The sequence below is a fragment of the Temnothorax curvispinosus genome, unplaced genomic scaffold (genome assembly GCF_003070985.1).
Source record: "Temnothorax curvispinosus isolate PA1 unplaced genomic scaffold, ASM307098v1 QBEX01009448.1, whole genome shotgun sequence".
NCBI classification, from domain to species: Eukaryota; Metazoa; Arthropoda; class Insecta; order Hymenoptera; family Formicidae; genus Temnothorax; species Temnothorax curvispinosus.
This window is the reverse complement of record NW_020219228.1, coordinates 43917-58715: the sequence shown is the minus strand read 5'-3', so window position 1 is coordinate 58715 and position 14799 is coordinate 43917. Positions and strand designations below refer to the sequence as shown.

Below are 14799 nucleotides of genomic sequence, written 5' to 3'. Positions count from 1 at the left end.
TATATAATTGAAATTATATTCGCGAGAGTTATATTTCGCAATTTATTCCGCATATTTCTGTTTCTCATTTTGAGAAATTTAATAAATACGAATCGGTCTATTTATCTATCAAATTAATCAACTGCAATCAAAATGAAAATGTACTTTATAACTTTCTTATAATGGAAAGATAATGGAAATCGATGCTCGATTCCGAGAGGTGTCGATGTTGAGGCGTTTGAAGACGATATATACAAAAGCGGAAAATCGACTCTCGAGTGCCGCACTTGGAATGTCGCCAATCTCGTCGAGGAACGAAAATACTGCCGTGGGTGGTCCTCTTAATTAACTTGTTTCGCTGCGCACTTGAATGCGTAAGACTACGTGACGACGTTCGACAAATCTGTGCGCATTAGTCCTCTTACGCGTCGCATTAAGTCGCCGCGCGCCGGATCTCTCGTTTAATCCTCGTTTCCTCGCCTCAAATCGCGTACTGGGTAAAGAGCTCTTTGTCATCGTAGAGTGCGTTAAAAAAAAAGGGACACCAATTTGTTGCCGCGGCCAATTCGTTTGAGTGTTCTCGCATCACTGTTTGAAGATCAGTATTTATAGCTTTTGTCTAAATAAATAGCTTTAGTTTTCAATTTTATAATTTCCTCTAAATATAGATTTAAAAACTTCCAAGATTTATTAAACAATCTCACAAACAATTAAATATGTATTCCATATGGAAAGAGAGAGAAGCTGTGGTTTTAACCATTAAATATTTCATAGAGGAGAGATATTGCTTTTAAAATTTATCTATTTAATCCAAAATATCAATTTATTCGCTTATCTGTCTAGTTGTTTTTCAATAGAAGAAATCGATAGAATCGATATCAATCGTTTCAATAGAATCGAAGTTGTGATATGCCAGCAATATACATATGTACATGTGTGTATGAATATCATATATTCTAGAAATATAGAATAACCGAATTTTAAAACCTTTATTGTACTATGACGATTGGAAAAGTCTTGTCAATATTGCACTGTATTGTGCATGCGTTATACATTTTTATATATATCTATTTCTCATAAAAATATAAAAGATTTTACTAATAAAAAATTGTACGCAAGATTTATCGGATAAATTAGATATTGCGTTATCGAAACTTATATTGTACTCAAGACACACTTTTTCATCAGCTATTATACACTAGAGATAAATAATGTTTCTGAGATATTTCATAATCTAATCTAATCTAATCTAATCTTTGATTGCGATTGGTTTGTTTTCTAGATCGTTACCGTCGTTCAGGAGTCATGGCCTTCTGTTTTGTGAAAACGGAACAAATTTCCGTAGTTTGAACTTGAGCATCGTGCTGCTTCGATTCGTGCGAGGATTACTGATCTCGGAAATTTCTTCGAGGGAGAAGAGGAAGAAAAGGCAGCCTTTGAAGAAGTGACATAGGAACCCAAAGAAATAAAAGGCGGAGATAAACGTAAGTTCTTTTATGTTTAGCGTTGTTATTAACTCTTCCATCTATATCTATACTAATATATAAAATAAATTCTTACGGGTGGTGTATGTTTGTACGTTATTAACTTAAAAACTATTGGACCGAATTTTTACCACAAGTATATAAAATGGGGGTAGAATTTTCCGGGAAGTGCTATAGAGTGTGTAGTTTTTCGTTACCGATGTTCTGGAAACCGATTTTTTTAATTCTTACGGGTGAAATTAAAAAAATTAAAAAAATGGTTTCCAGAAAATAGATAACGAAAAACTATACACTCTATAGCACTCTCCGGAAAATTCTACCCCTATTTTATATACTTGTGGTAAAAATTCGGTCCAATAGTTTTTAAGTTAATAACGTAAGGAGAGGGAGAGGGAAAGGGAGAGAAAGAGGGAAAGGGGGAGAGGGAGGGAGGGAGGGAGAGAAAGAGAGAGAGAGAGAAAGCATTTATTTATTAATATAATAGAGCGAGCGCGATATTTTCCAATAATAACAAAACTGATTCCTTTGTTTCTTCAGTCTCAGAGTAATAATTTGATATAAACATTTATGCGCGTTTCATTTTTTTTTTAAGATGATCTTGTTGTGAGAAAAAAAAGAAAAATTTCATTACAAGCTGTTTTATATGTGAAAAGAAACAAAACATAATTTCCGATGAAAACGAATACGGGATACATTAATTCGCGGAGCGTTCCGGCTTTCCATCCGTTGCAGATTATTTAAATCTTAAAATTTTTATCGCTCGTTATCCAATTGGTTCACGGGATGAGCGCGTTTTCGCTTGAAGTGCCTTCTGAAGAGATTTCTCGGTTATCCCGTTGAGTCCACGGTTCGTTCCACCATAATGGACTACCTCTACAGGATTGCACCCGCGGGATTTATACGGGATGGCACGCGGTATACATTCCGGTATTTACCAGTTTCCTTAGTTCCTCGTGGAAGTGTCGCTGAGCCAAATGGAGAGCTCTCCGGTGATCTAAAAATAGTTTCCGCTCGGCGGAAAGTGCCTTGTGTACTCTTTACGATAAAGGACGAAGGAGAATCCTTGTTAGGCCGCGTGCTACAGTTGCTGGTTAGAAAGATGTGCGAGAAATGTGACGAGACGATACTCTTGTCACCGTGATTCGAGAGAAAGTTCGGTTACTATCCATAAATATAAGTGTATTGAAAAAGTAGAATGTGGGTTTGCAACAAAATTAATTTATCAAACCAAACTCTGACTAGATTTATCGTTGTAGCGTGATAAAGCACAATATATATCCGAAAGATATCCGATGTGTATGTTAAATGGTTCTTCTTTTATCAAATAATTAATTATTAAGTAAATTATTAGATAGATATATTTACTCGTGAGATTAAAAGCAAAAAATAATATCTGGTTAAAATTGCGTTTTATTTTAATTCTATATTTTTTCAAGGTTTATTTTTAAGATTTACTCACGAATAAGCTATCGGTTAATGAATATTTAATAAATTCGAGAGTTATATTTTTGAGAATTTATACTTTAACGCAACGAGAAAGATGCAACGTTAATAGAATAGACGTTAAAAATATGTTGCCGTTAGAAATAGCTAATTGTATTGTCCTTAAAAATAGTGACTTCATAAATGGACATTCATATCTTAATCGTTGTTCTTTATCTTCAAGAATTTCGTGACTTAAATGCGACTTATGCAGGTTCGTAAAACGCTTTTATCGTTACTTTGCGATGAACTTAGTAAACGTTCGTAATTTCCTCCGTTCTTTATAATTTTTTTAAAATTGTTGTTATTTTGGAAAAATAATATGAAACTACTGCCAACGCGGAAAAATAATGGAAAAACGGAACTTTGACATGTATTCCATTCATTCATTCATACATTCCATCTTTGGTATAATATGACTTCTCTATTTTTTCGCTGACACCAATCGACGATATGTTCTGTTTTTAGATATTGCACACGTATATTAAAATAACTGCTGCGTTTGTCATTAGTTATCGCCGGAACATATTGGAGTTTGTTTACGACGAATGAAAATTGACTGTAATTGACTGTGTAATGTAAATTGGTTACGTCATGACAAGTGCGCGGCGCACGGGTAATATGTTACATAAATTATTGGAGATCAATGTTTCTTGCGGAGCGAGACGTAATCGCGCTTTTTTTTCTTTCTCAGTTTTTATCACGACGACTCAAAGTCGGCGCGAATCAATAGGTATCTGCTTCCTCAAGGTGTCACCGTATTTTGCATCTGCATAGTCGATGAGTGATGCATTTTAAATCGCTCAAGCGTGCTATAATATTTACACGATATTGCTGAGATTTACTGAAAGACGAGGGAGTATTCGTTGCCTCATGATTGGGGTGAAACTCTACGGGATTATGAGAATACTCGAGTTATAAATATGTTTATACATCGTTCGCGCCTCATCGCTTTTCAAAAATATGGTATCTTAGATCCGAAAAGACCTCGTTATTTTCCCTGTGTATTCTCTAGATCGAACAAAAATATGTTGAATGTAACATTTGAAGCAATGTCTGGTAAATTATAATAACATTATGCAGTAAACGGATCGATATGTTAGAAACATTCTTTCCACAAGAGAAAGTTGTCGGAAATTCTTAGTTAATGCATTCAATTATATTGGGGGGGTTCTTCTTATAAAAATATTTCCTTTTATCTTTTGTATTTGAAGTGATTGGATAGTTTGTTGGAGAACCGAGATTGTAGTATCAACAAACGATATTTATAATAAAATAAAAATCGCAAACGTGACATTTTCCCGATATTAAAGAAAACCAGCTTTCTGACACTTAACGCGTTTGAAATTTTTTGCTTTTAATTATGCTTTTATTTGATTGTCTGTTGAAACACAGCGAGATCGTTCTAGTTGGCAGTCGGCGATGTAAAAGTGGCCCGCGGGGCTTTTTCTCCGTTAATTGATATCTAGCATCACTGTCAAGTGATGAATTCAACCCTCATTAAATGCACCGCGTTCGAAATGGAAACTCCGGAGATATCCTTTGCTGACAATCTGCCTATTCATTACTATAGTGTCCTTTTGTTGCATTCGTGGCAACGTTCTACTTCGACTACGTTATTTTTTATTCTTCATTACAGAGTTCTCTGTCAGAAATTTAATCAACTCTTGCAATTTATACCCATATTATCAGACAATATGCAGAAAGATAATATTCTCTTAATGTTACAAAGAAGAGAAAGCTGCTATCTTACGATCTTTTTTCTTCAATTTATCTTTTTATCTCTGATTTAGTTATATGTGACTAGCTATAACTAAATTTAATTAAATATTTAAATTAAAAATTTAAATAAGTTTTTAAGTATTTATTTATTTTATTAGGGACTTAAACAAAAGATTAATATCTTAACACTGCATAATATTAAATCGTTTGGTAATATTGAATCAATTTCCTTTGAGAAAGATTAAGTGGGAATTAAGGAAAATACGGTATCTGTCGTATTTTTAAACTTGTTAATCAAGTTTAGCATCGAATTTTACTGAAAAAAGTTTCCTGGATATTAATAGAAGAATATTAAACGTTCTTTTTCTTTCTTTCTTATAAAGTAACAAAGAATCCGTTTGAATATTTTCAGTATTAAGAAACTTAAAGTTTTCTCGAAGAAAAATTGTTATTAAAATTACAAAATAATTTATCTTTAATGAGACGGATTTTCCCCCATATTTCTTCTCCAGATAAAAGCTTCTTTTGCATGCGATTATCGAAGGTCAATAGAACGGATTTAGAGGAAGCGTAGTTCGTATCTTTTCGAATATTCTCTCTCTTGGGCGCACTTCGTCTATCTTGAACTTTTCTCTTTGCTTGCGTGGTTACCTTGGCTTGCACATATACTGCACACACACACACACGCTCACGCATGTAAAACGGCGTAAGTCGCTTTTCGAGAGTTCGCTTTGTGAGACAGTTTCCTCTCCTGTGGTTTCATCCATTTAAGTTCCGCGGTTTTATTTGAAGTTATAACATATAAAGTTTCATACATATATATTACATATGCATATGTATGATACATATTATATATCGATATATTGGTCGTGCGCGCGCGCGCGCCAGTATGTATATATATGTCTCAGCGTATTCGTTTTATCCGATTGATGCAACGAAATTGGACAATCTCCTGGAAACTTATAAGATTTTATATGCTACTTGTTACTCTTCTGTCGTCAAATTGATTCCTAGAACCGGATAAGAAGCGGGCAGTAAAATCGATCGGTCCCGAGAGTTTGCTATCGCGGAAGCGAGAAAACAATTTTAACAATTTTTGTATTTAATATAAACATAAAGTTCGCAGAAAGTAGAAAATTTCACTACGTTTTATTAAACATTTTACCAGCTTTAACGAGCTTAGAATAAAATATATTTTTCTGAAAAATTCATATACGCCACGACTACCGTGCAATACTTTAACAGCGTATTTTAGAAACTAATTAGAGCAGGAAAATTGAAAATCTCGGGGTCGCAAATAGTTTTCAAGTTAAAACCGATCAAAGGTAGCGTTGACGCGTTCAGACCCGTTAATGTGTAAATTAATATTTAACTCTGCTCACACATGTGCATCGATCCGTAGTCTGTTATTAATTTTCGCAGCTTGGGTGATAAATTACTCCGCGCGAAAGAATTAACAAATCTAAATGTGAGGAAAATAAAGTTTATCTTTGTTTCGCATTAAACTAGTTCGTTATCATTTTATCCCGGATGCGCATATCTGAAGCGAATTCAGCATGATTCCAATAAATCGATTATTTGAGAGGCGGAAAAATATTCGTCGTTGCAGGTTAAATATCACGCGGATCGGCATTTTGAAACGTACGTTGAACGCTCGGCACGGTCGGCGTTATGTTTGCACTGCTTTGTTGTTATTCGCGCGGTGAGACTCGAGTAGTACGCAGCGGCCGTGTCGCGTCGCGTAGGTCGCATTACCCTTCGGAATACGAACGCGACAAGTTGCCGGGAGACGCCAAGCGCGATCTTCCGCCACGATTATTGCAATGAACGGTTATCAGCACGCTTTTGATAAGCTTTTACGTTCGACAACGTATCGAGATCCGTATCAAGATGACGGTTGGCTATATCGAGGCTGATATTTCGCGCGGTCTATTCACTCGAGACAGAAAGCGAGGAACGGGAATTATAGGAAGTCATTTCGTCGCGACGGTTGATGATTACTCCGGTAATGTTGCTTGGATTTGCGCGACGCGTCTCGATCTTTTCATCGATTCGTATGTAATCCGCGCTTCATTTTCGAACGGAGAGAGCGGAGTAACACACGAATCGCCGAATTAAATAACTAAAGTATAGAGATACAATTTAGTAATAATATTTCTTGCACAATGTCGTATTCCGTGGAGTTGCGCGTCGCGTTTAATATCGGGAGTGCCGCACAAAGTGCCGTGCGATCGTAGTTAATCATATTTTCACAAATGAGTGTTGCGCAAAGCGAGTAAGTGCAACGGAACAGCCTCGTAACACGCATCATATGTATAGGTAATTATCTGTAATTGGATGTAAAATTTTGTATTTTGTTTTTTTTATAAAATTGTAGAAAAATTATCGCAATATCGTAGCAATAATATGTTTACATACAGTATTTGATATCATCGTTTTCTCAAAGAGAGAGACAGAGAGAGATAATTAAATAAACTTGATCTGTATAATATCGTACGTTCTGATAATCAAATTTATCTTTTTTTAAGCGTAATCTTGAATTTAATCGAAACAAATGATTACTTGTTTTGACATTTGTTATAAATTATGTTTCAGTTTATTTTTTAATTAACTGTTATCATTGATTCTGTCTGATCGAATTTGAATTTCTTGAAAATTAGTCGTCTAATTCAGAGGCTGCATGCGCGCGATTATTTCGCATTATACGACAATGTGGTAACGTGTTTACGCTAAACACGATGTTAAGCAGTCGTCAAGGCAATTTGTGCTCTATGTTGATGCGTACATGCAAATGAGAAACGCATACTACGTCGTTCATAAGCAAATAAGTGTGCGATTAAGGCGGTGTGGGAAATGCATCGGGAACTTTACCTATTCCGTTCACGTCGATAATGCGAATATTAAATGAACAACGATCGTGTATCCGGCTGATATGATATACATCGTTGATCGCGTTTAACGTTCGCAATTCGCACAGGATTCGAGTTGCATAAATTCTGTGTGAAAAGAATTTAATTGAATTGGATCTCGAGTGGTCAAGATCACTTCAATCGAAAGCCCATCAAACAAACTTGATTAAAAGGCTGCTGTTTTAGCGTAACGCAGATTTTAAAAATACTGCATCGAAATGGTACACACTCTGTTCTGACGACGTGACAGGTTCGTTTAATTAAGTGATGCGATGTTTACGCGTTTCGTGAGACTCTTTAAATAATGAGATATTAATCATCAAATTAAAGAAATCCCGATGTTCTCGTATATTAAATTTAATCGTTTTATTGCCTATTACGCTCGTTGCATTTATTACGCAATTATGAATTCAAGAAACTTTTTACACAAAGGTCTTGCTGATTTTTCTCGCGTTTCCTCTTTCACAAACTCAATTACCTCTCTGCTAATAATCCCAGCAGGTGGAAGCGAATATAAAGCGCTGTTTCTTCATTCCATCGCCGACAATATTGTCTTATTTAATGAAAATGACTTCCCCTCTTTGCTCGTGAACTTTATATTAAATGTCTAGTTAATAGAGAAAATTTAAGAGAATTTGCTCGTAATAAATGCATATTGCTAAATCAACAACATTTACGGAAAAGAAAAAAAGCAATAAAACAATATTATTAAAATAATTAAAACATTTGTAGTATTATAATAATTAAAGACTGAAATAATTAAGATTTTTAATTTTTGCTATTTCCTTTTCTATAATTATAGTTGCAATGCGTAGTTTAGAACAATTTATTATGTTGTTTGCTGGTAAGCTCGACTCTTAATCGATCGTGATTTGTTTCTACCGTAAATTCGACATTCGAAAGTATCGAAGAAATTTAAGTCTAGCATTTTCAAGTTACATGTCGCATTAAAGATTAATACATTCGCGATTTATGTCCTGGGAATTGCGGTCCCAGTCGCCGGCGACTTTTCTTTATTTTCTCGAGGCAGGAACGTGACAAACGTCGGCTTACGGTTCATCACGTGGTTCGATGTTGGTGGTTCGAGTCTTTTAGCAGCATTCGTCGTCGTCGTCGTCGTCGTCGACCAATGAGTAATGTCCGGCGTAGCGAGCTTTCCGGTAAAGGATCTAAGGAGGATTTGTAAGCGCGGCCGCGATGGGACCACCGGCGACGATCCTTTTGCTCGAAGTCCGTTCGCGCACGCGTTTATCTAATTGCCGCGATTATCATCCGTACAAGGAATTCATTAAGCCGACGCTGCTGCGATATTCCGTCTGTGTGTGGCGGACGTTATATGAATTTGCTACATCAAGTTTAAATTATTTCCACAATAGTCAGAGAAGGTCCACTATCTCAAAAGCAAAATTTTATCACAGAAATTTACTATCAAATTTCATTAATTTAAAAATTCTTATACATATTCGGCGATTCGTTTATTAAGATATTTCAAAAAATAATATCTGAAAATATTAAAAAATATTTCAAAGGCTACCAACTCGAATGTTGCGATGTTTTTAAGAATCTTTAAAAATATACGCTTGATAGCTTTTATATAAAAAGCGTATATGCAGCAACGCGAGCAAGCAAACTGAAATCACGAACGGCGGCGTTGAGTCGCGAGTGTAAAGGGCGAGTATAAAGTTTTAAAGAGACGGCGTCAAGCCGTATGCAGACAGCAGACCTGTTTGATATTCCATCGGGTGCAGGCGGTGTCGGCCTCTTCGTGCGACTGCAAATCGCGGTATTAACGCCCGATCGCTCATTGTTCGTCGACGATGGCGCAACCTAATATGATCGATTTGTCGCTAAATCCGCGGAGCGATCGCGAGCCAAATGCGAGCCGACCGGAATGACGTCGGACAAATTTAGGATCGCGTTGCGGATTTATAGAACGCCACCGGAATCGATTTTGCATCTTTCGTAGATTCACTCGATTACTCCGCTCGTGTCTGGAATATAATATTCAACGAACCTGCACATTTAACGTATGCGACGGTCAATCGAAAAATTAGAAAACTAAAGCGACGAATATGCACAAATTGTGAAAAATTATTTTTTTTCATGCACACATGCATTATTTATGATGAAAAACTAAAACTTTTCTCTTAAATGCAGGTGCGAAAAAAAATTGGTAAAGATACCTAGCAATCAACTATTTACTTTACACTTTACAGCAATAAATTCAATAATATCACTTCCATGCATTGAAACCGAATATCTTTAAAATAGTATTTTTTAAATTACTTTTCTAGCTACAGTTAAAAATAATTTCGATATTTTATATACCGAGAATTGCATTTATATATTTGTTAATTGAACACGAACGGGTTAAATGAAATCGCAATGAAAATCTAAAAGGAGATGAACGAACACAATTCGCGAGCGAATAAAACGGGGACAGAATGAGGACATTAGATGGTTTTCTCAATCCCAAGGGAGTACGGTATCCTCCGTTGACCTAGAAAATAGCTTGGACACTTCGAAACAAGGTATTAGGAGCTCGTAAAATCTCCCTTGGGGGTCTCACAATTGCGCACCGTAAACACAGGCCATCGAGCAGCGCGATCCTAGGTATAATATCTTCGTTTACTAGATTCCCTGTTCTTTCTTCGGGATCTTGGCAGTTCGCTCACGTCTTCGCGGAGGGACGATTTTCATACTGGATGCCGAAGAGCATTGCAAAACTCATCGACGCGAGAGTTTCCTGAGCTTCGAGTTTATTAGCGTTTAATACGCGAATTTGATGTACAAAGTGTCACCGAAGATACGAGTAAGTTTGTTTAGACTTTGGAAGTGCGTTTGAGTTAAGTAAGCAAGATTACGTTCTCGTGTATGATTACAGTTCTCGATTCTGGTCGACATTAGTAATTAACGAAATAATGAAAAATAAGAAAAAATAGATATATTCAGCAACAAACGCAAATAGCCAATCAACATAGACGTTAATGAATCTCAGTAAATAAGCAAAAAGTCAATATCAATTTTAGAGAACTTTTTTTTTGTTATTTGAGCGTTAATTTAAAAAACGTAATCTAATCATCTGTTGTTCCTCTCAAAGACGACTCTTCGTGTTTCCAAACCAGATGTAATTTAGATTTCGAGTGTGATACGAGAGATTGTTTGTTCATTTTGCAAATTGCGAAACTTATGAATGCCCGAAGCACGGCAATCTGCCAAGTGGCTTTAATTATGAGATTTGTGGGAATTTGCGAGTACGAACATTGTAAATTTCTTACTTGGCGCGGAATAGACAGATTGCAGCGTCTCGCTTAATCCTCGGAGCAATTAGAGGCTTCTCTCCGATGTTCTGCTCAGGAATCTGAAGATAGTAACAGTTTGTCCGTAGATTTACTAACGTGTTTTAGCTTCACCGCGCTCTCTCCTAACTTTCATCGAGAAACTCTGATCCATTTGTCAAGCGTTCCTCTGGCTAAACATTCGCGAATGTTGATTATCTTCGCGCTAAGCGGTACGTGTTTGTTGCCGTGATAATTTATCTTTTCCATCGTGTAATGAACAATGTACCTCACAATGTTTCTTAGTTTCTTCTTGTTTGTACGTGTTAATTTATTATTCATTTGTTCTCATTTATTATTGTGATTAAAAAGATAATAGAGATTTTTAAATTTTTTTATACTCGTTTGCGACATTTTCTCTCTCTCTCTCTCTCTCTCTCTCTCTCTCTCTTATTACTTTATTACTATTAAAAATTTTCTATAATGTTAAATCCCTTCTATGTTACGCGAATTATGACGGTGAGTAAGCAATGATCACACACGCGACAGTCGGAGAGGTTGTAAACGGTAATAGGCGTAAAACACGTCGTCCAAATGAAATTGTATAACCGATGTCGGGAGTTGTCCGCGAGCTGGATTGATCGCGTGACATACGCCATACGGTAACTCTTGGTAACCGTAACTATCACGCTCGTCGCTATTCCGGGTGTCCTGCGCGAGCGAGCGATTGTGAAAGCCAGCATTTAATTATCGAGCCCCCTTTGGGCTGCTGGACCAGCGCGGCGGGGGATGCATGCCACGTACACAGCGCGGTGTGCAGATGAATTATTATATATTTCCATTGTGCATCCGTATACGTGCCGATTTAATAGAGAGCGATTGTGTCCAATAAATTTGGCCCATGGACCCACATATGATAGATTAATATCGGACATTACCGCAATTGCCGCGACATTTCCGGCTCAATATTTCCAATTCTATTTCTTACCGATGACTAAAAAATTAGTTCCCGGAGTTATCGCGATTCCATAAATTCAATTTACCTTTCGTATCCAGTTTCCCATCATCTTCATCCATTAGTCGATCAAGTTTCGGAGAGGAATTGCCGGGGCTAAAGTGGATAATGCTCTAGAGGGAAAAACCGGAAGCGTGGTGGGAGCATCCATTCGACGCGTCGTTAAAGCAGCTGTTTGTATATGGCTGAGAGCCGAGCACATTGAATCGTTACCCGGGGAATCGTCGCGAGAGGATGCAATTCCCTCGCGGCTGCCTGCGATGTGTTCGGTGTCGTTAATACCGAACTAATCTAACTTCGCGCCGTTAGGGCGATAAACAATGTTATCCCGGGAGCTGCGCTATCGTAGGCGATGCAGCCAGCCTAGCTAGGCCGATCAGCCACAAGCCAGATCGTGTGCGATGAAGCGAATGGATGGCCGAATTTATTGGTCACTTGAGATAATTGGGATGCACACGTATCGTTCGCCGGTCTCAATCTCGCGATTTAAACACGGACGTATCACGCAATCGGGTGCATCGCGAGTAAATATCCGTGTCGGTGTTTAACCGCGGAAGTAATTAGAAATTAGAAACCCGGGAGCGAAGTGCAACCACCCTCGGCGACGGTAAACCAGTAATCCAGCATTTCCTAGAGCGGCAGAAGCAGGATACGCTCGGTATATATTCGGTAAATTCTGGTAAATTTGCTAATCTCATGCGCATTGCAGTAACTGTGTAATAGCTGCATCGTCTCCATCACCTTCCAAATGTACATCTAAATAACACATTTAGCAGTTATCATTATATTTTACGAGATAGAGTTGCGGTTGATTATCAATCGTGTAGAAAGGTAATAATTAACACGGGGAACTTAATTCGAACGCGCTCTCTCTTTCTCTCTCTTATCCGAATCCATAATATTCTTGTGAGGGACTTAATAATTTTCAGATAAAAAGGTAATTTTTTTTTCACACATATGTTGACGGGTATAGACTCTGGTAATATTAAAGTACCGTTCATTGAGATCCTTTTAATTTAGTTTTAGATTTCTGACACATTTAATCGGCTTAATTGCCAAGAATATCCGATTCCAGCTTCTCCTCTGGCGCTTTCCCGTCAAAAAGTACTGACCATTTTTCGTTTTAGTTCGCTCCGTGGTTGCAAAACTTTTTAACGGTTAATTACGACAGCATTCCAGTCAAATAAATGCTGCGAGGAAGCTTTCGGTCTACAGTCGGTTTTAACTTACAGAATTATTCAATATCAAAACAGCTCCGATACGTCGGGAGATCACACGCGAATCTTTCCTGCAAATACTTTTAGCCGTGAATAATTTGTATAGTTTCAGAGAAAAAGCGATTTAAAAGCTAGCAACAGCAAATTTTAATCGCGTGAAATAAATTTGCTACGTGAGATTATGAATTATTAACAAATATTTTTTAAATATTGTTTTCTCTTAGTAGAGAAGGTGTTTTATTTTTAAGATGTTTGTCATTATTAAAAAAGGTTTCAAACTTTTTCTTGTCGTTGCGATCGAAAGCTAAATATGAACTAAACGCGATTCATGTCATTTTCTTTTCAACTTAACATTTTTTTTTATTATAAACCTTTGATCATACACGTCCCATTTGTTTCAGCTCGACAGAAAATTGAATGTTAATGAATTCATAAAACATCAATTATGACTTATTATTTATATTATCCATATACATGATCATTTTAATATAATTTTAATATATAATACAATATAATTTTAATATAATCCTCTTGTAAAATTTTCTTATAAATTTGGTAACTAATATTCGAACTACGCATTACAATAAAATACGCGATAAAACACCGTGTAAAATTTGCCTTTCATTTCTTTTTTCATCGTTTTGCAACACGAATTGCCGTTATTAACTTTACGACATAAGCTAAACAGGAGAGATTGGTGGTGCAGTATTTGAGGCCATTCAATCGTCATACAGCGTTTAAACAGCGTTTGAGCGGTAAAACATGACGTGTTTATCTATCCGTAATTGTGCGTGTTAATGCATTCACATGTCGTTTGATATTTGCAGGAAACGTCAAATGATGAGCCATCGATTTTGCCATGTCGAACATATTACTGAAATGCTTTGACGTTCTGACGCACTTTGGGCATCGGAGAGTCAAAACGATCTCGTCGCTAGCGTATGATTTTTGTATCGCGCAGGAGGTTCCATAAATATTGATCTTTTTTTTTTTTACCGCGATTTCTATTTTATTTCATCACGCACATATCGCGCGTTATACTTTACAAACGACATGAAAACCGATCACGTATAATCCGCAGATAATGTGAAAATTTAATAGCGCACCAGAGATTTAATTGCCCCGTCGGCATACTCTGCACTCTGTATCGCGAACATTATTTTTTCTGTCCGTCGAGTTTGTGAATACCATACCGGATGCTTTATTATTATTTCAATAGCATCAGATGAATAGACATTAAAGGTTTTCAAACGGTAAATGAAAATTGTTTTTAACTGAAGTATTTATTGCACTTTTTGATTTATATTAACATTATTTTACATTATTTGCGGGATATTGTTTTAAATTATAATTAGAGGATGCTCTCTTTTGTAGCACAATTTATAACATATTGATGTATACTAATACAATTTATGTAACACATTGTATTACAATACGTTATAATCACTTTGGGAGAGAAGATGAAAATTGGATATCGTGTCTGAGGATTAATATTGACGCTTTGATACGCATCAGTATTACCTCGAACGCAACGTTCGAGGTCTGCGATGTGTTCGTGTTGCCATTTGAGGTGTACCGGAGGCATGGCTTGAAATTGACCGTGGGGTTTATGCGCGTAATGAAATTCTGATGGGACTCTACGCGACGCAGCCAATCGACATTTTGCGGTCTGCTCGACCGCTCGGCCGGAAATTCGTTCTCCGCCATCTTCGA

At 36.7% G+C, this 14799-nt stretch overlaps 1 long non-coding RNA gene across 1 annotated transcript in view; it reads left to right on the top strand.

The window, feature by feature from the left end:
• Positions 1-14799, top strand: part of LOC112459039 — a 104416-nt gene that overhangs the window by 48048 nt on the left and 41569 nt on the right. Inside the window, exon 2 of the long non-coding RNA XR_003041265.1 lies at positions 1262-1463. This is a non-coding gene — a long non-coding RNA (uncharacterized LOC112459039). The remainder of the gene's footprint in view (positions 1-1261; positions 1464-14799) is intronic.